Source organism: Alnus glutinosa, chromosome 1 (genome assembly GCF_958979055.1).
Source record: "Alnus glutinosa chromosome 1, dhAlnGlut1.1, whole genome shotgun sequence".
Taxonomy (NCBI): Eukaryota; Viridiplantae; Streptophyta; class Magnoliopsida; order Fagales; family Betulaceae; genus Alnus; species Alnus glutinosa.
Genome location: NC_084886.1, coordinates 30,067,637 through 30,091,475, shown reverse-complemented (window position 1 = coordinate 30,091,475; position 23,839 = coordinate 30,067,637). Strand labels below are relative to the sequence as shown.

Below are 23,839 nucleotides of genomic sequence, written 5' to 3'. Positions count from 1 at the left end.
TGTGTTGTTGCTGCGCTACAACTGAAGTCTATCTTAGGGGTTGGCCTTAAGGTAAAGGATTCCATTGAAAACCCCTTCAGGTAGGAGACCTGGTTGGCAAGCGTTCGTGTTGGGTTACACGTTAGAGAGCAAGGTACGACCACTGCATCAGGGGTATCTGAGTGTTACTGCTTTGTATCTAGCTTTGTCTTTTGAATAGTGGATATCCTTGGTTTGGCTGCCCCGGAGTGGTTTTTCTCATTTTAAGTTTCCGCTTCGTTAACAAAAATTCTTGTGTTATTTATTTTCCGCATTGTTTATTTTTGTTAACACTTTGTGCACACACTTGCTATTTATTTTAGAAGTCAATTCCATTTTTCAAAGTGCATTTGTCCGGAAGACGTGGTTATATCGTCTGTACGCTATTCAGAGTCAAAGTAGAAATTGGATTTCATGTTCAGACACGAATCGGGAAACAGCAACCATCCGGATGGAATGGCAACACTGTCCGGACGCTTTTCAGGTTTCCAAGAAGATTTCTACATACGTCTCAGTATTTTTATCATCACTCTCTGCTCAAGTATCGGATTGAGACGAAATTGTGTCGTTGGAAAGCTATGAAAAAATGCTACAACTTGAACATCCGGTCGGCCAATAGAAATGTTCGGATGGCCCATCATCTGGATGGAAAGAGAGTAGCATCTGGAAGGCCGCCAGAAATTCGAGAAGTTTCAGAATTCCTTTTCAGACACGGAAATAGTTGACCATCCGGACACCCTTTGCTTATCGTCTGGACGCCACCCAGAGGACTCTGATTTTGAGTAGAAATAGGTTTTCCAAAGCCTATAAATAGAGGCCTCTAGGCATGTGTTTTCTTAAGAATTCAGTAGTGAATTCCTTATAGCTTTGAGAGGGTGTTTAGGGAGATTTGATGATCCGGTAGCTCTCAAGCCATTGTCGGTGTGCTTATTTTGTTTTCGTTTGAAGTCTATCTTAGGGAGGTGCCCTAAGGTAAAAATGAATCCATAGAAGACCCCTTCAAGTGGGAGACTTGGTTGGGAAGCGTTCACGTATAGGTACGTATTACAGTTAAAGGTATGACTATTGCATGAGGGTATGTGAGTACGTGTGCTTTGTAACTAGCTTTGTCTTCTGATAGAGGAGTTCCTGGGTTTGGCTGCCCCAGAGTGGTTTTTCTCTTCGCAAAGTTTCCACTTCGTCAACAAAATATTTATCTTTTTTAAATTCCGCAATTTAAATATTTTGTTGCACACTATCACACACTTGATAAATTAGATGTCACCTTTATTTTTCATTTAGTAGCAGAGTGGGTACACTCAGTTTAAAAGGATTTAATTCCTAAGTGTGATCTTTATCTCTTGGTGACTTCTATTTTTTTATTACACCTTTTATCATGGATTTCTTTCAGTTATTCGAAGAAAATTATGACATTGAGCTCTCTAAAGTTTTTGCTAAATTGGATAAAATGGTTTATTCAAAAGAGCTCAAAAAGGTAAAGTAAGAAAAAGAGTATTTGATTATACAATTGTCTGAATCACATGTTTTGATTGACTCTTTGAAATCTAAGAATACCATGTTGCTTAATACTATTAATGAACTTGAGAATAAATTGAAAAAAATTCTCAAATGATAATTTGAAAAGCATGCTTTGTATTCACTCAGATGTTTCTAACAAGCTTGATTTAATTGTTGATGATTTAAGTACTTCTACTTCACATGCTTCTGATTCTGAATTAGATTCTATTCATATTAAGCCTGTGATAGAAGATACAGCTTGTTTAGATAATTCTAACTTAACTAATCATGTGATGCCTAAATCTAAGGAATCAGGAATACAAGGTAAGTTTATTCCTAAGTGTTAGTTTATAATTGACTGCATTCTATTGGACAAAATCACTTCTATGTAATGATGTATTTAAACAGGGATTCAGCTATTCAAAGGTCTTCTAGAAGATCCTGCACAGTCTACAAGTAAGAGAAATTGGATCCCTTGCAGCCATCCGAACGACATGATATACCGTCTAGACGCCCAACTATCCAAAGTATTATCCTTCCAGACAACGAGAACTTTCCGTCCAGACCTTTCTCCATGTCAAGAAGCTTCGAACTGCTCCAGCTTGCATCCATCTGGAAATTTCAGCAACACATCCAGACGCCATTCAGTCTTCGATCAGCTATGAGATTTCTTTCCAAAACACAGATATAGGAAGACAGCTGCAACCGTCCGAACGATGTGGATTCCCATCCGAACGTGCTCATCCATAAGGCAAGTCACGCATTCAAAATTCAGACGTTCGGACGCCAGTCTTCATGGTCCAGATGCACAAGCTACATATATGGAAATTGTGTGCATCAGATCAATCGTCCGGACGATCATTCCTATGGTCTGGATGCCCAAAGCCTTAATATGGAAATTGCGTGCAGTGAGGTGCGACCGTCCGGACGACAAGGCAACACTGTCCGGACGCGGCTCAAATCTGGAAAGAATTTCAGCAAAATTTTGGAAAGCTGATCGCACAGTTGTCCGTCCGGACACCTTATGTCTACCGTCTGGACGACGCCTAGGTTTTTCAAGCCAGACGCCCATTTGAACATGCAGCCTATAAATAGAGGTCCCTAGGCTTGAGAACTGCAAGAATTCGGTATTGAATTCCTTAGTGCTTAGAGAGTTATATTTTAGAGTTGTTGTGCTGAGTTAGTCTCTCTTAAGCTGTTGCCGTTGTGTGCTATTGCTGCACTGATTTGAAGTTTATCTTAGGGGTTGGCCCTATGGTAAATGATTCCATTGAAGACCCCTTCAAGTAGGAGACTTGGTTGGGAGGCGTTCGTTTTGGGTTACACATAAGAGTTCACGGTACGACTACTGCATAAGGTTGTGTGAGTGCTACTGCTTTGTAACTAATCTTGTCTTCTGAATGGTGGATATCCTGGGTTTGGCTGCCCCGGAGTGGTTTTTCTCTTCACTGAGTTTCCACTTCGTTAACAAAATATCTGTCTCCTTTAATTTCGCATTTTGATATTTTGTTGCACACAGTTTTGCACACACTTATTTATATTAGAAGTCATTTGATTTTTCAATTGGTATCAGAGCTTGGTACACTCTGTTTAGATTCAATTCTTGAATGTTAATCGTTCCTCTTTGACTTCTATTTGATAACATGTCTCAAAGTCTTAATATTGTTCTCGCCTTTAATGGTACGAATTATGGCTATTGAAAAGCTCGTATGTGGTTCTTTTTAAAATCTATTGACTGTTGGAGTATTGTTGAAACTGGTTGGACTAAGCCAGCGGATGCAACTCTCAAACTAGTCATTGAGAAAAACGCACAACTTTCCAATGATAAAGCCCTCTATGTTCTTCGTCAAGCACTTTCACCATCTGAATTCGCAAGAATCTCAAATAGTGAATCCGCTAAAGAAGCTTGGCAAATTTTGGAAACAACATATGAAAGCACCAAACTTGTTAAATCTGCCAAACTTCAAATGTTGATTTCTAAATTTGAAGAAATTAAGATGTTGGAGGATGAGGCATTCGGAGACTTTTACTCCAAGATGAGCGACCTAAGAAACTCAATGGTGAGTCTTGGGAAAACCGTCTCGAATGTAAAACTCATCCGTAAAATTCTAAGATCTTTGCTTGAGCGTTTCAGAATCAAGGTAACTACAATTGAAGAAAGCAAAGATCTAGAAGAAATGAAGATTGAAGAGTTGGTGGGATCTCTTCAAACTTCTGAGTTGTCCTTGCCCCCGGTTAAGAAGCTGAAAACCATTACCTTGAAAGCTTCCAAGAAGAAGGTCGAAGTCTCATCTGGAGACGACTCTGAGGATGAAGAAAAAGCTGTGGCCATGCTGGCAAAATTTTTTGGAAGATTAATGAGAAATGAGCGGTTCAAGAAGTTTTCTGAAAAAATGAAGAAGGCCCCCAGAGAAGCTAAACCTGAGGAAGCTGAGAAGAAAGATCCCAGAGGCCCAAGATGTTTTGAATGCTGAGGGTTTGGGCATATACAGGCTGATTGTGAGAATCTTAAGCAGGGTAAGGGGAAGGCATATAACTCGACTCTTAGTGATGAGTCTGAAGAAGAAGAAGCTCCTGAGCAAGAGAAATTTCTAGCCTTTGTGGCTCCACATGTAGAAGAGGAAGATTCTTACTCAGAGCACAGTGATGATGCGGAAGAACTCAAGGAGGCTTATAAAACGCTCTATGTAGAGTTCGAAAAGCTGAGGGAAGGTCGCAAGCAGCACATTCATGATCTGAACAGTTTATAGACTGAGAAGAGTTCATTGCTGCGCAAAATACAGGAGCTAGAGGAAAAGCTACTAGAGACACAACTCCAATTAGAGAGAGTCACCGATGAAAAGCTAACTCACATGCTATCAATCCAGAAGAGCCCAACTGACAAGACTGATCTCGAGTATGTAGCTCCTCCTTCTGATATCCCTCTACTTCCAGTATTGTCTTTGTTAAGCCTGCAGTCCCAGAGCCTCCCCCCACTGTTGAGGATAAAAAGAAGGACAAAATTAATGGAGATGTTCCGGGCACTCAGAAGCCCCCTTCCATCAGAAAATCTCCCATATGCCATCATTGCGGTCCAAGTGGGCATGTCCTACCCCAGTGGTCCCTCCTCAAAGCTTAGAGAGCGAAGGTCAAGAAAGAGGTGCCCAGACAAGCAAATTATGGCACAAGACCTCTAGCCCAACATCAGACTCCATGGCATCAGGATCCTTACCAGGCTCCATGGAATCAAGCTCCAAGGCATCAGGCTCCTTACCAAGCCCCATGGCATCAAGACCCTAGGCATCATGTCCCAAGGCGCAAGGCTCCTTAGCATTAGCAGCCTCAGCAGAGATTTGTTCCTGCCAATCATAGTGGCAAATCCAAGTTCAACAAATCCAAGCATTCCAAAAAGCCGCAGAAGGTGGAAGATGATCTATACTGCAGGGAGCCACCTATTTGGATGCAAAGCATGATGCTGTGGATGGATCAGCAGATGAAGTCCTGCCAACAACCCATAGGAAGGCAGGCTTAGGTCAAAAAGAAGGAAGACATTCATCCCATGAGGGTGAATGGACTCACCTAGTAGGTGAAGGTATTCATGCCTAGGATCTGGTTCCTAACCCTAAGGCATCAGGTTTGATTACGTGATCTTTTATTTGTTATATCCTATACTTGTTGTGCAATCTTGGAACCTATGTTATTTGCCCCCTATTTCTCTTAAGAGAATATTGTAGGTACTATCTGGGGAAGACAGAAAAAGCAGGTCGGGCGACTATTTTTCTATATTGGCAACAGTGAGCTTACACAGGTTTGATCATGCCTTGCATGCTTGTTGTATGATGTTATTTCCATATAGCATGTTTTTGTCTTTATTAAAAAAAAATTGGGAGGAAATGCAGGAATTTTTTTTCTCTTTTTGGCATGTCAGATATTGCTTGTATTTTTGCCTGATATCTTAATTCGTTATGCTTTAATTAACTTTGCTTAGATATGATTAAGAGTTTATGACGACTTCTGCCAAGTTTTTTCTGTGTATGTAAAAGATGGATAGTTACTTTCCTCATGCGATGAAAATGTGCACTATTGAAGACTCCCCTAAGGTGCATCTTTTCCTCTCTAACTTTTTGCTTTTGAAAATTCTAAATAAGAGAGATGTTTTTGGTAAGATGACCAAATTGACCAACATGCTAGTTGAAACCAGAACCTAAAAATTCTAGCATTTTCTCTAGGTTGCATCACCAAAAAGAATCAAGCAGTTATTCTTCTGAGCTATGTGCTATATGCTTATATTCACTGCTTTTGTGCTGAATTAACAATATATCTTGTCCTTCATGGTGCAAGTAAAATTTTATCTTGTCCTTTATGGTAAAAGTAAAACAATTAGGTGCTGCATCTTAGGGGGAGTGTATCAGATGAGAGTGGCTAGGCCCTAGTACTTTATATGGTTTGACTTTTGATTGATCTTTCATTGATTTTCTCTTTTGTCTAGAAAAGCTGGTTGCTTTTTGTCATATCAGTGAAATTCATACCTTTTGAGAAAGTCTTCACACACACACGCATTGCATGAGTTGAGTAATCTATTTTCTATCTACAGGAAAATTTTGTGCTCTGAACTCTCTTTTATATCTCTGCATAGTTTTGAGATGCTACTTGATTGCTTTACCAGTTGATTATACATGCGTGTTCTGAAGCTGACTTTAGGAAAAATATTTTCTGCAAATTTTCCCTCAGTTTCTGTCTTTTCAGTGTGAAGCATTTGGACGGACTCTCCTTGATTCCGGACGAGGACCCCACAGGTTTTAAAAACCCTAGCCGCCATATACCCCACTCATTTCTCTTAAAATTTTGTCTTTTTGTGCGATTTTCTCGTGGGTTAGTGCAAATTCTTGGCTCTTTTTGTCCTTTTGTGCATTACTCTCTTCATTCCAGATACTTTCTCAAGTTATCTTTATTCTTTTCAGTATTTTGATAACTGTTAGAATATTGATTATTTTGGGGAATGTTTTTGAGAATAAAAATTGCATATTTGTGATATCTGCTGTGTTGGGATCATATGTTTCCGTGGTATTTTCGACTATATTGTGTTTTTGTTGAATGTAATTTGTGGAAAAGTCCATTTTACTGCCATTATAATGCCGGATTTTCTTTAGGAACTAACAAGAATCTGATTTTTTTTTTTTTTTTGGATTATTTTTGGCAAATCTTGTTGGTTATTTTTGTAGAATCATGTCTTCCGGCAGTCCACAGCGCAGAGTCCGACAAAGGACAGGAGGAGATAGGGCAGCCCTTAGAGCTAAAATTATGGACAAACCAATCATTACTGAGAGAAATGTGGTTCGTTCAGACATCATGGTGGCTCATCTGGACAATATCCACGACATTATCCAGACCTACCACTGGGGTTATCTGCACAACTGTGTCTGTGTTGTGTACACCAGGCTTGTCAGATTATTCTATGCAAACCTCAAGGTTATTCAGACTAATGATCATGGCGCAGTCCTTCAGTCTTCTGTGGACGGACATATTTTCACTGTTGATCCCCAAATCATTAGTCAGTTCATCGGGGTGCCAGTACTCCAGATTTCTGCCAGTCCATATAATGAGGTAGTCTTGCCTCCATCTCTGGATGATCTCAGAGAATTCTTTTATGCTGTCCCTCAAGGAGAAGAGCATGCCATTTCTATTCAGATTGATGCCCTGACTGCTCCACATCGTATGCTTGCCAAAATTGTTCAGCACAACCTCTGGCCCGTTGTTAGGCGCAGTGATCTGATCTTGAAGAGGGCCTAATTTGTCTATGCCATCTGCCTTCGCTTGCCATTTTGCCTGTACAAGCATATTTTGGGGGTTATCCTGGAAGCCCGTGATGAGGGCAATACCGGTCTCCTATATGGCTGGTTGCTCACACAGATTATTTTACAGTCAAGCATTGGTGTAACTAGTGAGCCAAAGATGAAGATCCGGGATCCCATCAGCAAGCAGACTCTGATAAAGTCCAATGCCCAGCTGCGGCAAGACGATCCGGATGATGATGTGCCACCATCCCCTCCTATTCCTGTAGCAGTACCTGATATGGCATCCTCTTCTCAGACTGCTCCGCCACCTCAGCAGGATGTCAGTTATGCTCAGATTTTAGAGGCCTTGGCTTCTATACATAGAACGCCCCGCCTTTTACAAAAAGGCGTAAGTGGAATTTTTTTTTTTCAATTTCCACGTGATATTACTACAATATCAGAGTTATAAATTGGTAGAGGAAAATATAATTATCCAGCAGACTTGGATTTAACTAACACGACAGAGCTTCTAACTGAAATACTTCTAGACATCCATTAAAAATACTTAGAACAAATACATGGAAATATGTGTCAATAGTGACACAAAAGAATACATGGAAATTTTAGCAATCTTTCAACATAAAAGATTATAAACACAGAAGACTACAAACAAAATACAATCTATGTGTCATTAGCTTTAAAACCTCTTGCGCTCTAATCTTCATTTATAAAACCTGTACCAATATATACATATATATATAGAAACAAAAACACAGAATACCCTAAGTGAGTCCGCTGTTTCCAATAATAATATGAATGCTGATTTATTTAATAAATGCAACATAATGCAGATATGGCTTTATAGTCACGTGTATATGCAATATATAGTAATAATATGACAATTTTATACGTAATGTCTTAATTATTTTCTTTTACTTTCCTCTCATAATGGAACCTATGGTCCGTATTAGCGTGTTGTGGGAACCTACAGTCCCGAGAACCTACGGTCTCCTCACTTAAAGCTTAATTATATGGGGCTAGGAGCTTAAGGTTCCAGCTGGCCTGTAAACCTACCATTACAACATTTGATTATTATTATCTTTGTGGGAACCTAAGGTCCCACTGGCAATACCTTTGCCCCCCGCTGCATTCACCAGCTTTGTTATTAATTAGTTTAATTAAAAAATAAAACATGTAAATTCACATGCACAAACAAATTAAATAAAGTAGTAAACATAATATTATGGAAAAATCCACCAGCTTCGTCCTCAGTAAGTATAGAGATACTTACAACTTCTTTTGTGCAATCTCTTAACTCATCATCTACAATATATATAGACACATACATGATATCATTATCAATTCTCCCTTCTATCCATTAGATAGGACAATTTCATATTTTTAAATTATGAACATTATAGGGTGATTTATCATTTTTACAAATATATCACCAACATCTTCTAATAACTCCTAATTATTTCCATATCTATTAAACATTAAAACTCATCTAATACCAAAACAGGCAACAACCCCATTTAGTTAAAACATTAAACTCCAATAATTATCTCAATTTCAGAAATCAATGACCGAGACAACTTCAAGATACACCCAACAAAAATAGCACACTTAAATTCTACAACCAATTTGGTTTAGACCACGGGACAAATAAATAGAGTTTTCAAAGCCCAACCTTAAATCTAGAATATCCAAATAATTCAAAACACCTAAATTTGGTATAACTTCAAAAGTCTCAACTAAAACACATGGCTAAATAGCACATATCGAAACAGGGTGGTATTCGGCCTAATTATCACCCAAAATATCACACAACACCCAAAACAGGGAAAAATAACAAAATAACCAAAACATCTACAATCGGTCCAACAAGAAAACACCCTACATCCAGTCATTACAACAACTACCCAATACCAAAATCATCACTGGTTGAACCCGTAGAATACGACCAACATTAGGAAAAATCCCCAAACATTTCAACCTACAACTGTCAACCAAAAATCAACAAGAAGCACACTCACACGTACGGCTAAAAGGCCACAAAACAAGGGAAACATCTAGACTTCCAAAACCTCAAGAGAAAATCATCCACAAAATAGAGGACTACACTACCGATAGAAAACACCCAAAATCAATTTCCAAATCCATCACCACTGGAATACCCAAACCGATCAACACCATACTACCTAGAACACTCTCACCACAAAACCTCACCCAAATCAGCCAATAATCAACAATAATAAACCAATAAATTAAGACAACAACCATTCGGCTAGAACAGGGGATTCAAGCTCACAACCCATTAATTCATCAATAAATCAACTAAACAAAATCATAAGAAACTCATAAGAATTTACCTAGATAATTTCCCTTTGAAGCTAAGGAAAAACCACAGAAAAATCTAAGGAATCATCTCTGAAAATCGCTGGATTTCGTGCTCCAAGTCACCGGAAGTTGTCTCCCTCGTCAACCACTAATGATCAGCCGGAAATCGCACCTCCGGCGACCATAGAAGGTCGGGTTTCCCTCTGGGTTCATCAGCGTTGACCTAGTCCACCCATTGGATATCGGCCTTCGATCTGGTCTTCGTTCGTCGGCTCTGAGCATGGGTCTCCGGGTTCTCTCCTCTTGTTCGACGATCTCAATCTTCTCTCTCTCTCTCTCTCTCTCTCTCTCTCTCTCTCTCTCTATGTGATGTCTCTCTCTCAATCTCACTCGATCTCTCTTGTTCTCTCCCTCTCACTCTCTCTGTTACTCGAGTGAACAAGAAGAAAAAGAAGAGAAGGATAAAAAAAGAAGGAATAAATGATTAAGAAGAGAGGGAGAAGAAGCTCAGTAATAAACTGAGAGGTGCCAGTTTCTGCATGAAGGAAGGGGCTAATTTGTAAGGTTGGTAAACAAACTTGCTCAGGAAGTTTGGCTTGCATAGGTGACGTGAGGGAAATGACGAGAGGGTTGAGCTGTAGCTGTGATGTGTTGTCTAGATGAAGTTAATCTGTTGGTTCAGTTAATCTGCGGATAAAATGTCTAATCTTATTTCTGTGGGTATTTATATTGGGTCTTTATGCAATTATCAGAATAATGTCGATCGATTGAGTTAATAGTGTGGATTGATCGCCATAGATCTTAAATTCTATTTAAGGCGTTCTGTCTTAAAAATCTGGGGAATTACATCCCTCCCCCTTTAACAGAATTTTGTCCCCGAAATTCAAAAACTAAAAAGTTTTCTCAAATGAAGATTTAGATTTCTAAATCTAAAGTCAAGGGTCAGATTTTAAGACGCAGAACTTTATCAATAATCATGAATTACTTTAACTAGTAATGCTTATCTATACTTACATAGAAATCTAATTCATTCCTATCATTCCCATTTCCATTTCTCTGCTTCAACGTAAAGGTCTGCTCTTATCGTAGTCCCTCGTCTACTTTATTCGTCCGTGTTAACAGTACCTGGTCAGATCATTATATTTTTTAATACCTCAAGTAATATATTGAAATTTCATCTTATCTTCTATTGTTAAAATTGTAATGTCCAAGACATTATTTAATAATTAAGTACATATTTGAGTAAATAATTAATTAAAATTAATTAAGTGTTATTAAAAATGCAAGAGAATATTGTTAAAGTCCAAAGAAAATAAAAAGAATTAGAAAATAAAAAGAAAATAGAAATAGAAAAGAATTAGAAAATAAAATAAAATAAAATAAAATAAGAAATAAAAAAAAAAGAAAAAAAAAAAAGAAAAGGTGTGGGGCGCACACCTGTGCCCCACATTCATCACAAAGTGAAGGGCCGCCCAGCCCTTCACATGAAAAAAAAAAAAAAAAAGAAAAAGAAAGGAAGAGCCATCTAGCCCTTCCCAAATAATAATAATAATAATGATAAGGCGCCTTATCTCGAGCAGAAAGAAAAAAAAAATAGAGGCAGAACGCCTCTCTCTCATCCTCTTTGGTTTTTCATACAAAAATCATGATCTACGAAGATCAGACCGTCCAAACTCAATTCCGACTTCGGAAACGTGATCTACGAAGCCTGATCTACGTTTCTACAGATTGGTTTAAGGTATTTTTACAAACTCTTGATCTTTGAGATCTTAGATTAAATCTAAAGATATATGAGTTTATTTTGTGTTCTTAGGATTTGTTGTGAGGAGCTTGCTAAACACTCTCCAAGTGTTGGATTTACATTTGGTGAAATTTTTGGTGAGTTTCCTCAAACCCTAACTTTTGGGTTATGTATTATAATTGCGATTTCTTGTGCCTAATCCTAAGTAAACCTTATGGGTTAGTGTTGTTAATGTTTAAATATCAATATTATGTTATGGGTTAGTAAAATAAATTATGGGTTTAAGTTTGAAAACTCTAATTTGATGGGTTAAATTAATTTAGGGTTTGTAAGTGTTAAAAACATAGATTGTTAATTTGTGGATTAATTGTGGTTATAGTGATGATTAATCCTAAATTAGCTATGGGTTTTGTAAAAATAATTATTTATGGGTTATGTTCTAATGTTAGTAAAAATAAATAATTATGGGTATTTAGTTTAAATAGTATTGGCGAGGTTAACCCTAAGACTTTCTTATGGGTTAATGTTATTTTAAATGTGTTAATGAATTATGTTAATAAGTTAATAATTATTGTAAAAGATTAATGAAAATAATTTTAGGGTTAATAATATTAAGAAAATAATTTATAAATTAGTGAATATAATTTGGGATTAATATTTGATGTTATAGGTAATTATTCTAGATGGTGATTTTAATGTCTAACCCCAAGTAAATTCTTTGGGTTAGTGTTAATTGAGTTTTGTTAGTGTCTAGATTTATGGGTATGTAATTGGGACCCATAAAATATTATGGGTTTTTCAAGGGTTAGCTCTTGAGCAATTTAAGAGATAAATGTCGGTCTAATGTTAGAAATGTCAAATAATGTGCAATGTGTATTTTCACAGTGACGCATTGCAAGGTGGTGTCTAGGAGACCTTGTGCTTAATATCTGCGCAGCCAAGATGAGTATTCTACTAACTGAGAAAAGTTACTTTCTATGTATTTTATAGGAATGCAAATAATGTGTTTTTCATATCGAACCGACAATATGTTAATTATATGTTTTGAATGTTTTGAGTAGATTTAATTATGTTGAAATATGATAATAATGTTTATGTGATTTAAGATGATTTGAGATATGAGTATAAAATATACTTGGTGTTTTGAGATATGATTTGAAGTGTTTTATTGCCTGCTGCAGTTGGAATTTTAAGCTATGTTTCGATGCTTGCTGCGGTTGGAAATTAAGTTATGCAAATTGTTTGAGAAAATGACATGTTGAACTGTTTATGTTTTATGAATAAAGCATGTGTTAAAGTCATGTGATGAATTTAAATGTATAGTATTTGTGCATGAGCATTGAGCATGAAACGAACAAGACCGGGGTTAAATTCCCTTGGCAAACGAATAAGACCGGGGTTCAATTCCCTTGGCAAACGAACAAGACCGGGGTTCAATTCCCTTGGCAAACTCACGAGGTGCCTACTTGGGTTAGATTCCCTTGAGGTCCTCGACCATGGGTTAGATTCCCATGAGGTGCCTACTTGGGTTAGATTCCCTTGAGGTACTAGTACTTACTTGGGTTAGATTCTCAGGAAGTGCTTTACCAAGGGTTCAATCCCCATGAGGTGCTTACTTGGGTTAGATTCCCTTGAAGCACTATACTTGGGCTAAATTCCCAAGGCATAAAACAATCAGTATGTATAACATGGTTTTTATGAGTGATGTTTTTATACTATGAGTAGTTTTACTAGACATATTAGTATGCATAAGAGTGTCAATGGAAAAGAACTTATGTATATTTCTATCGGATAGTTGCATGATTTAAATGTCATTGTTTTCGAAGTCTCACTGACTCAAAAGTAATATAGTAGGTGAGGATGCATGTAATTGTTTCCAACAATGAAACTTCTATATATAAGCTTAGCTACGTAGTATGCTTTAACTGTTTTCTATTAGTCGGTGTTTGCTATATCAACTATGGGGGTTTTCAAACAAAAGTTTATAAAATTGGTGGCTGTTATAATGTACGCATGACTAGAAAAGAAAAGTTAGTTCTTTGCGAAAACTCAGTGAATAGTATACCTCTGAGGTCTTAGTGTACTTATTTATGCTAAGACGGTGGGCTCATAATTCCACCTGTGCGGATATGGTAACCCCCACAACCGTGCAGATATTGATACTTTGGTTGCAGGTTTTGCAGATATAGATATTGACTCGTTCACCTAGCGTATGAGATGCTATGATTGAAGCATATCGCGACAGTCATAAGTCACAGACTCATGGGTAGTCTGTATTTTGGATATTTTATTTATGGCTCGTGTCCTACGTGGCATATGTATTTGTTGAGTCTATATTTTAGTATGTAATTAGTGTAATATGTTTTATAAGCCTTAAATAGATAGACTTGTAAATGGCTCTTGTTGTAATTAACTGTTATGTATTAGATGTATTTCCGCTTATGATATGTGTTCCACTGGACATTGATTATTATATTCCGCTGTTAGATGTAACTCTGATTATCAGGTGCATGTTATGGGGCATGTGCCATATGTTGGCTGAGCGACATGTAGTCGTGCCACTGTGAAGATCCGTTTGTATGTTTTCAAAAAAAAAAAAAAAAGGCGTCGTCACAAAAATTCTATCTTATGTTATTGAAATTCCACCTCCCAATCCTAAGGAAGAAACTTATTCAAGGTCCAACGTCTCGATTAAAGGTATGTCCTCAGTCATCCATAAGGGTCGGAGTTTCTTTTTGATAAGCGTTGAATGTTGCACATTCAAGCCCCATAACTTATATTTGTTAATTCCTTAGCATTGTTATTTGTTTGATTTTGTGTTGTTTTATTGTTTTCAGGTTTTAAATAAAGATGCAATTAATTCCATTAATATTGGGCTTAAAGCACACTTTGAGAAGACCTAGAAGATATGTTTAAGCTTAACCAATCATAATAGAATACCTATATGATGTGGTTAAGTTTAATCAAATTAAGTGAATGATTAAATCGGAATTTCTCCACTAAGAGTCAAAATCGGATTGGATTCAAATTTGGATTCTGCACATGTCACAGTGTTTTGATCATAACTTTTAGGTCAGATATCGAATTGCAATGAAAGTTGTGGAGTTGGAAAGTTAATAAAAAATGCAACAAATATGTCAGAAATAGTTTTTCCTAAATTCGGACATTTACTATACCAAAATCTCCCCGAAATAAAAGACCACAATTCTGGCCGAATTTGGAATCCTTTTCCTACTTGGATTGAAGTTTCAATCTCCTACTTGGACAAGAAGACTCAAGAGACGATTTTCCTGGAATTTCAAGAGCTTCTAGGCCTCTCCTAGTCTCTATAAATAGACCCCTAAGCTTCAAGAGAAGGTGTGCTTGGTGTGCTTGTGCTTAGTTTTAGACAGAAAATTCTTCTTGGAGGCTTGACAAGTTGAAGAGGAGAAGAACATGGCAGGAGGCCATCCCAGCACCACAATGAGCGGCTAAATTCTTACAAGGGTGTTGATGTAGCCCTTTCCAAGTAACGATGGTTTAATTGTATTTTAATTTGGGATTTTCTATATGCATGATGGTTGTATAACTGTGAGAATTGATCTTAATGTTTACATTCAATCATTATAAATTTTTTATCTTGTCTTAGAAAGTCTTTTATATTGATTGAACTCAATCCTTCATATTTTCTGTGATTATATGAATGATTGTTATACAACGGTTTTAATTGACATATGATCAAGAGGGTTAGATAGACCATGCCTAGGAAAGACGGATTGTACTACACCCTAGTTTAGTGTAATTTAGGTAGACAGTTCGTACCAACCGAAGATGGGTTATACTATTCCATTGATTGTGTGTATCCTATTAAAGACGTAGCTAATCCATACCTAGGGAAGACGGGTCATACCGCATCTTAGTGGTTAGGTGGACGGTCTGTGCCAACCGAAAATGGATTATACTTATTCTTTAGAGGTAATTTCTTGACTACTCGAATGAGACGAGCTCTATATCATGCATAGTATGAATTTACCTTGTTAATTTATAATTGACCATTGTTATGCGGTGAGTGGTGAAATCAATCCCCTATTCTTTTTCTCATCCCAACTTTATTTATTGTTATGTCTTTTACTTTTATGTATTTATTTTTAGAAAACAAAATCAAATCAAATATATTTTAAATTAAGTTATATTTAATCTCGATAAGCTTGATAATAATACCTACGCAGTCCTTGAGGTTTGACACCCTCTCTATAGCCTTATCCTACAAGGATTTGTCCTATTGCGAGTGGTTATTTATTATTGATATATTTTGGTAAACAAAAGACCACATCACTTTCCATTAGAAAATCCTTTAACATAAATCCAGGTCTAACTATTTCTATTCCTCAAATAAGAGTTGACCCTTAATTCTTCAAACCTCAAAACATAAATCATATCATAATAATAGATCACACTAAGCAAGAATTTCAAATCAAGGCATCACTTACCTCAATCATCCTCGAATGCGGCTCAGTGAAAGACTGAAATAGATTTCCGAATTGTTTGACCTTGAGTCATATCTTAATCTTTGAGATTCTTCAAATGACAATATTCAAATAGTTAGTCGTCTCATCCAATCAACTAGGCTGACATCATATATCTTAGAAATTTATCTCGAATTCAGATCTACATTGCATCATAAGTACTTTGGTCTAAACAGTCATGACTATCCTTAAAATTCATGATATCATTAACTAGAGTGTAAGGCTTCCCACAAATAACCCTTATTCAATTAATTCTTGTTCCTCTTTATTCACAAAAAGGGTGTAAGAAAATAATGTCTCTTAATCCTATCTTCAAATTAGTCCATAAACCTCAATTTGTAATTTAGACATTATCCTTGCATTCCATTGCAAGGTTTAACCTCGATATAGTCCAGGTAGTAAGCAGATATTTCAAAATCAACTACCATGTTCCTGTTACCTGATTTAGAAACAATCCTCCTTTTATTTATCACGTAGCATTCCTCACTTTGCTAAGGATCAGCTAGGCGTCGATATAAGGTGTGTATCATAACCTAGTCTCCATGCCGTCATAATCATTCTATCATGATTCCAGATAACAGACACTTAATACTATAAATCCATAAACATAATTTTCATCCAAACGAACTTCAACAATGGATTTATTTTTATATATTGTTTTTCAATATCAAACACTTAAGTTCTTTCCTACAAGGTCATCAAAAATCTTTTCAGTAACTCGAATCATACCTCAAATTTATCATAACTAAAGCTGGGGAATCGAAAGTTCCAAAATTAAACCAATTCATAGCTCAATATATACCTAAAAGTCTTGGCGCATACTAACTTTATAGGAATAAAGCTATCATGCTAATACTGTACTTTTTAAGGATATAAGTTCTTAATCCAAAAGGTTGAGTACTAGCTCTACTCAATTTCAAATATAACCGAGAGGGTTTATGTACTTACCTTGTATGCTTAACCAATAGCGATCTTGCCTCATATTAATTCTTGGTCTTCTTGGTGTGAGTGTAGGCATTCGCATTAAGGATGCATGATTCTGATTTTGCTGACCATTGCTTCCTTTCAGTGTTTCTTTAGGCTAGTCTCTAACCCAGTGATTTGTGTTTGCAAAGATTAAGATAAGATTACATTTTTCAAGGCACGGCTTATCAAGATGTAAGGGTTTCTGTTATCCTTCAATGGTGTGGGAAATCTTTCTTGGTTCCAAACGTTGCATGCCTTTGTCAACGTTTTCTCCTTGTCATCGTTGTTCAATTGTGGAGAAGAACAATCAATCAGTCAATCAAACAAACACGAGTGGCAATGATAATCAATCGACCATTCAAGTGATAGGAAAGAAGACAATGTCAGTTATAATATGAGACCTATCATCTTACTATTTCGTATGACTTATGACTTAAAGCAAATCAATCTTAGTCATCATATGTCACGTATATCAATCTATACCTTAAAAGGAAAGGCTTACATATCAATATCCCTTTAAATGATTAATTTCTTAATTATCACAAAATTCCTATTTCAAAATTTAAATCAGCAACCCATTACCTTTATAACTTCAAAATTCGCAGATCCAAATATCCTCTTGGGTATCATATACCATTATTCTTATCAGAACTTTAGCAATGTAAATCTAAAATACCTGAATGATCAATAATTCATACCTCAAAGTATTGCGTCCCTCTTTGTGAGTTCATTACATTACCCAAATCACATTTAATCAATCTTATCAAAGATGTGCGAGGAAATAATACGGTCTCAAAAAATCATCACAATCCCTCAAACTTCTGTTTCTTTATATCTTTGTATAATACCATGACTTTTTCCTTATCCCTGCATAAATACTATCATCCTAAAAAATCATTAGATTAAATCCTTAATACTACTCCAATTTAGTTATGCAGTCAATCAATACTCAAATTTGATAATTAAAATACCTATCCATCAAGCAAGGATTTCTAAGAGAATAAATGAATCACATATTCAAAATTTTATTTAACTTAAGCTCTAGAAAACCTCAACAATTCATCAATTAATATATTCAAACTTCTCCAAAGTTTATTATACGCATAGAAAGGTAATCCCTTCAAATATCATCAAATTATTAAATCAAATAATTTCCTCAAATATATATATATATACATATAAATCAGTACTCTACAATTTATGCACATATCTTCAAAAGATACCAGATTTGGAATAATGGATACTCATTAGTCATAACATATCTTTTCTTACATTTTAGGGTTAATCGGGTAAACCTCAAAGCCTCAATATTTATCTTTTGATCCTCAGGTTATCCTTATTTTGGTCATAGAAAATATTATTGCTAAGGACATGAAATATTTATAGAGTGCTTAATAAATTTACCAACTTAATATCCATAAATCTGCCAAGGTATAAAGCATCTGGATTCTGTAATCTATATCTCCAAAAAGCATTTCATGACTATACCTCAAAATAATACTAGATATCAGATTGTTCTAATCATGAAATTACTCCTATTTAAATACCTCAGGTTCCTTATCCATCTTACACTGGGATCATCATCAGGGTGAGAGGTCTCTGCACTAAGACATCTAAATCTATTAGACCTTGATAACAAAATGTTTATTCTACACTAATGCTTATCAAATGTTAATACAATCATCAATCTAGTACCTTGGTAGATAGGTCAGATAAACTCGCAATATCCATTCAATATTCATAAAATTATAGATTTTATACTCAGGGTCATATACGAAAAACTGATGGCATTCATTTATAAATAAAATCAAAAGTGGTACTATGTGCCATATTTTAAAAGCTTTTACTTATTAAACCTTTGTTTTCATAAAAACTCCATTGTGTTCCAAAATCTTTTTAAAGCACATTTCAAAATCCTTTTAAAAACAATTTAATAACACATGAATGAGTATTAATTCTCATTTTAGAATAAAAGTTTAATTTCCTCTTATTCAGTCGATTGTTTTCATTGCTATCAGACAATAGAGATACAAATATGTAGACAATATAGTTATCATTTTCACAAAACTCCATCCTTAAGATGTTTTTATTATATCTAAGCCTTATTTTTGCAACCAAGGCAAATGTTGAAAGTTTATTCTTAAAACATTTTTCTCGTTTCAAAATCATTTCTTAATAAAAGCAGTTTCATATTTAGTACAATTTTCATTTAGTACGCAAATCAAATCAATATGTTTTCTAATATATAGCAAAACATTGAGATGCATACATTCATACATCATCAACGATGGAAGTACATAAGCATACATCACACAATATCAAAATCCACACAAAGTATTTTTTAGAAAAATGGTTTATACCTATAGCTCTTGTGTTATTTCTAAACTTCTAAGGTCAAGTCTTTGGGTCCTCAGAGCAAACTTCTCTGATACCACTCTGTAACGCCCAGCCTTTTATAAAAAGGTGTAAGTGGATTTTTTTTTTTATTTTTTTTTCAATTTCTATGTGACATTACTACAATATCAGAGTTATAAATTGGTAGAGGAAAATATAATTATCCAGTAGACTTGGATTTAAATAACACGACAGAGCTTCTAATTGAAATACTTCTAGACATCTATTAAAAATACTTAGAACAAATACATGGAAATATGTGTCAATAGTGACCCAAAAGAATACATGAAAATTTTAAGAATCTTTTCAACATAAAAGATTATAAACACAGAAGACTACAAACAAAATACAATCTATGCGTCATTAGCTTTAAAACCTCTTGCGCTCTAATCTTCATTTATAAAACCTGTACCAATACACACACACACACACACACACACACATATATATATAGAAACAACCTACGGTTACAGCATTTGATTATTATTATCTTTGCGGGAACCTAAGGCCCCACTGGCAATACCTTCGCGCCCTGCTGCATTCACCAGCTTTGTTATTAATTAGTTTAATTAAAAAAAATAAAACATGTAAATTCACATGCACAAACAAATTAAATAAAGCAGTAAACACAATATTATGGAAAAATCCACCAGCTTCGTCCTCAGTAAGTATAGAGATACTTACAACTCTTTTTGTGCAATCTCTTAACTCATCATCTGCAATAAATATATATATATATATATATATACACACACACACACAAGATATCATTATCAGTTCTCCCTTCTATCCATTAGGTAAGTCAATTTCATATTTTTAAATTATGAACATTATAGGGTGATTTATCATTTTTACAAATATATCACAAACATCTTCTAATAACTCCTAATTATTTTCTTATCTATTAAACATCAAAACTCATCTAATACCAAAACAGGCAACAACCCCATTTAGTTAAAACAATAAATCCAATAATTATCTCAATTTCAGAAATCAATGACCGAGACAACTTCAAGATAAACCCAACAAAAACAGCACACTTAAATTCTACAACCAATAGAGTTTTCCAAATAATTCAAAACACCTAAATTCGGTCTAACTTCAAAAGTCTTAACTAAAACACATGGCTAAATAGCGCATATCGAAACAGGGTGGTATTCGGCCTAATTATCACCCAAAATCTCACACAACACCCAAAACAGGGAAAAATAAGGGGTAATTACCTTTTTCCCCTATGAACTACCAAAAAATGCGCGATGCCCCCATGAACTACCAACTCGACCAAAATAGAGCATTCAACTACCAAAGACAACCATTTTCCCCCCTTCCGTCAGTTAGAGGGGTTAAAAGAAACAGTCAACGGGTCATGTGCCGTTTTACATAGGGGCATGTTGGAAGATGGTGGTAGTTCATGGGGGGGAAAAGAGGAAGAAAATGAGGGTAAAACGGCGTGTGACGGTCACGTGACCCGTTGACCGTTTGTTTTAACCCCTTTGACTGACGGAAGGGGGGGAAAAGGGTTGTCTTTGGTAGTTGAATGCTCTATTTTGGTCGAGTTGGTAGTTCATGGGGACATCGCGCATTTTTTGGTAGTTCATGGTGGGAAAATGTAATTACCCCGAAAAATAACAAAATAACCAAAACATATACAATCGGTCCAACAAGAAAACACCCTACATCCAGTCATTACAACAACTACCCAATACCAAAATCATCACTTGTTGAACCCGTAGAACATGGCCAACATCAGGAAAAATCCCCAAACATTTCAACCTACAATTGTCATCCAAAAATCAACAAGAAGCATACTCACACACATACGGCTAAAAGGTCACAAAATAGGGGAAACATCTAGACTTCCAAAACCTCAAGAGAAAATCATCAACAAAATAGAGGACTACACGGCCAACAGAAAACATCCAAAATCAATTTCCAAATCCATCACCACCGGAATACCCAAATTGATCAACACCATACTGCCCAGAAAACTATCACCACAAAACCTCACCCAGATCAGCCAATAAACAACAATAATAAACCAATAAATTAAGACAAAAACCATTAAGCTAGAACAGAGGATTCAAGCTCACAACCCATTAATTCATCAATAAATCAACTAAACAAAATCATAAGAAACTCGTAAGAATTTACCTAGAGAATTTCCCTTTGAAGCTAAGGAAAAACCATCGAAAAATCGTCGGAATCATCTCTGGAAATCGCTGGATTTCGTGCTCCAAGTCACCAAAAGTCGTCTCCCTCATCAACCATTGACGATCGGCTGGAAATCGCACCTTCGGCGACCATAAAAGGTCTGGTTTCCATCTGGGTTCATCGGCATTGACCCAGTCCACCCACTGGATATTGGCCTCTGATCGGGTCTTCGTTCGTCGGCTCTGAGCACAGGTCTCCGGGTTCTCTCCTCTTCTCTGACGATCTCAATCTCTCGACCGATTCCCTTTCTTTCTCTCTCTGTGATGTCTCTCTCTCAATCTCACTCGATCTCTCTTGTTTTCTCCCTCTCACTCTCTCTGTTACTCGAGTGAACAAGAAGTAAAAGAAGAGAAGGATAAAAGAAGAAGGAATAAATGATTAAGAAGAGAGGGAGAAGAAGCTCAGTAATAAACTGAGAGGTGCCAGTTTCTGCGTGAAGTAGGGGGCTAATTTATAAGGTTGCTAAACAAACTTGCTCAACAAGTTTGGCTTGCATAAGTGACGTGAGGGAAATGACGAGAGGGTTGAGCTGTAGGTGTGATGTGTTGTCCAGATGAAGTTAATCCATTGGTTCAGTTAATTTATGGATAAAATGTCTAATCTTATATTTGTGGATATTTATATTGGGTCTTTATCATTTAATATTTTATTAGGGTATAATTTTAAACTCATTTTGAGTCCAGTTCATTTCATAATTAATATAAATTTTTTGAATAACATTATTATACTAATAATATTCTTACAATGAATAATATTAGCCAAAATAATATTGTGTACAATAAATATTTCACAATAATATTATTCTATAAAGTCTTCTCATATAATAATATTAGGAATATTATTATCTCAACTAATTCACCAAATATTTAGGTTTGTCTATTAATCAATTAAGAACTGGTGGTGCATAAATATGAAATTATCAGAATAATGTCGATCGAGTAACTTAATAGTGTGGATTGATCACCATAGGTCTTAAATTCTATTTTAAGGTGTTCTGTCTTAAAAATCTGAGGTATTACAATACAAGGGGGTATGAGTTCCATGCAGCTGACCATGTCATCTATGCAGCAGTCCATCTTTGCCATGTAGTAAGAGGTTCAGTCTATTAACCTTCGTGTTAAGCAGAACCAACTAGATCTCCAGGAGTGTCTCAAGTACCATCACCCATCTAGTAGTGATGATGAGGATGATGTGCCTATGGCAGAGGCTGATTGATTTTTATGTTGTACTTGGTTTTTGTTTTTGAAACAACTTATTTTTGGATAATTTGTTAAACATGTTTTAACTTCTGGATATTATTACTCTGTTTACCTTGGTCCTTCTAAGACATTTAGGGGGAGTAATTATTGTGTAGTTTTTCTCATTACTTCGTTTTACCCTTTGTCCCTTTGTGACAAAAAGGGGGAGTAATTTTTTATTTGGACCGGGATTGTATTTTTAACCAATCAAGTATTTTTGTCTCAGAATGGCCAAAGGGGGAGTTCGTTAGTTTGTAATTGGCTGCATTCTGTTGGACAAAAGTACATCTATGTAATGATGTATTTACATAGGGATTCAGCTATTTAGAGGTTTTCTAGAAGATCCTGCATAGTCTACAAGTCAGAGAAATCGGATCCCTTGTAGCTGTCCGGACGTCGTGATATACCGTCTGGACGCCCAGCTGTTCAAAGCATCATTATTCCGGATGATGAGGACTTTCCGTCCAGACCTTCCTCTGTATAGAGAAGCTTCGAACTGCTCTAGCTTGCATCCATCGGAACATTTCAGCAGCACGTCCGGACACCACTCAGTGTTCAATCAGCTATGGGATTTCTTTCTAAAACACAGATATGGGAAGACAGCTGCAACCGTCCGAACGATGTGGATTCCCGTTCGGACGCGCTCATCTATAAGGCAAGTCGCAGATTCAAAATTCAGACGTCCGGACGCCAGTCTTAATGGTTCGAACGCGCGAGCTACATATATGGAAATTGTGTGCATCAGATCAATTGTCCGGACGATCATTCCTATGGTCTGGACACGTGAAGCCTTAATATGGAAATTGCGTGCAGTTAAGGTGCGACCGTCTGGACGACTGGGCAACACCGTCCGGACGTGGCTCAAATCTGGAAAGAATTTTAGTGAAATTTTGGAAAGCCGAATGCACAGTTGTCCGTCCGGATGCCTTATGTCTACCATCTGAGCTGCGCCTAGGTTTTTCAAGCCAGACACTCATTTGAACCTGCAGCCTTTAAATAAAGGTCCCTAGGCTTGAGAACTGCAAGAATTCGGTATTGAATTCCTTAGTGCTTAGAGAGTTATATTTTAGAGTTGTTGTGCAGAGTTAGTCTCTCTTAAGCCGTTGCCGTTGTGTGCTGTTGCTGCGCTGATTTGAAGTTTATCTTAGGGGATGACCCTAGGGTAAATGATTCCAT

At 36.3% G+C, this 23,839-nt stretch overlaps 3 long non-coding RNA genes across 3 annotated transcripts; 1 reads left to right on the top strand and 2 right to left on the bottom strand.

Moving 5' to 3' along the window:
- Window positions 1-6,781: 6,781 nt before the first annotated feature.
- LOC133878293 (uncharacterized) lies at window positions 6,782-10,536 on the bottom strand. The gene is made up of 2 exons (XR_009901872.1): window positions 9,641-10,536; window positions 6,782-8,002 (listed from the first exon to the last, which is right to left on the bottom strand). It is a non-coding gene; the product is annotated as an uncharacterized LOC133878293 (long non-coding RNA).
- A 639-nt stretch (window positions 10,537-11,175) lies between these two features.
- Window positions 11,176-12,372, top strand: LOC133880824 (uncharacterized). The gene is made up of 3 exons (XR_009902427.1): window positions 11,176-11,346; window positions 11,422-11,486; window positions 12,235-12,372. It is a non-coding gene; the product is annotated as an uncharacterized LOC133880824 (long non-coding RNA).
- A 7,201-nt stretch (window positions 12,373-19,573) lies between these two features.
- On the bottom strand, window positions 19,574-21,826 carry LOC133863248 (uncharacterized). The gene is made up of 3 exons (XR_009899380.1): window positions 21,366-21,826; window positions 19,899-19,930; window positions 19,574-19,620 (listed from the first exon to the last, which is right to left on the bottom strand). It is a non-coding gene; the product is annotated as an uncharacterized LOC133863248 (long non-coding RNA).
- Between the last annotated feature and the right edge of the window lie 2,013 nt (window positions 21,827-23,839).